This window comes from Fukomys damarensis, unplaced genomic scaffold (assembly GCF_012274545.1).
Source record: "Fukomys damarensis isolate Sample0158 unplaced genomic scaffold, DMR_v1.0_HiC HiC_scaffold_38, whole genome shotgun sequence".
NCBI lineage: Eukaryota > Metazoa > Chordata > Mammalia > Rodentia > Bathyergidae > Fukomys > Fukomys damarensis.
The window spans coordinates 20,549,955-20,551,120 of record NW_022900950.1 but is presented as its reverse complement, the minus strand read 5'-3'; the positions used below and the strand labels follow the sequence as shown (position 1 = coordinate 20,551,120).

At 31.2% G+C, this 1,166-nt stretch overlaps 1 non-coding gene across 1 annotated transcript; it reads right to left on the bottom strand.

The window, feature by feature from the left end:
* Window positions 1-364: 364 nt before the first annotated feature.
* LOC117284675 lies at window positions 365-466 on the bottom strand. Its single transcript, XR_004515765.1, has one exon. It is a non-coding gene; the product is annotated as a small nucleolar RNA U13 (small nucleolar RNA).
* Window positions 467-1,166: the final 700 nt, after the last annotated feature.

Sequence of the window (1,166 nt, the reverse complement as noted above, 5' to 3'; positions counted from 1 at the left end):
GGTAATTGCTTCACAGGTCCACCATAGGTTAAGAACAAAGTCTATATCTAGGCTTTAATATAAAATTAGTTTGTGTGGATATGCTATTGACTCTCAGAAAAATAACCAAACCTATATGCTCTAATACTAAAATTTTATTCACATTTTAAATTTGCAATGCATATTGCCTTCAATATTCAGATATGTAAATCTCACTCACCAATTACTCAAATTATACTTACTGTGCTTTATTACATGGCAAGAATCAAAGGTTTGTTCATTTAATTTGTGAATTTTTCCCAAAAAGTTTGATATTTAAACTACCAAAAAGTATATTCACATATTTTACCAGGTTAAAATATATATAATTAGACTATTATTTTCAGGTTAGAAGGGTAATTTGCCAATGTCATAACAAGGTTGAAGGAAGGCACATATCATGCATAGGACATCAACACCCAATCATCATATGCATGAAATGAAGGATCATAACTAAACCATTGTAAAGGTCAAATAAAATATTCGGTAGCATATTCAAAGAATATGAAAAGGAATGCCTGAATTAAATGCAAATATTAGGCAACTGATGTTTGAAGGGAACTGAGCATCCCTGGTTTCAGTATCTTGAGAGTCCTAGAGCCAATCCTCTGAAGATACTGAAAGATGACCATGTGTAATCTTATATAGCACCAAACATAAGAAGTCTCAGTGGCCGGGTGTGGTTGCACCCACCTGTAATCCCAGTACTCGGGAGGCTGAAGCAGGAGGATCGCTGTGAGTTCCAGACCAGCCTGGGTTACATAGTGAGTTCCAGGTCATTCTCAACTACATAGTGAAACCCTATCTCAAAAAAACAAACAAACAAAAAAAGAAATCTCAAATTTGTTAGTCACTTATTAATACTCCTGCTAATTATACAAGGTATTCAATTCAATAGAAATAATAAAAATATTGATGTTTAAAATAGTGAAAAATAGATGTAGAAAAATATAACTAGAAATATTATTTGTAATAATCTAGAAAATACTTAAAATATATAGAATACATAATGAAGTCCATGTTAAAAATGTAAAAACATTGTTTTAAGGGTATCATAATATTAATGAAACATAATATTGGAAGCATGGAAAATATCAACAACATAGTGTTGTTCAATCATAATCACACCACTTTCAAAACTGAATTGT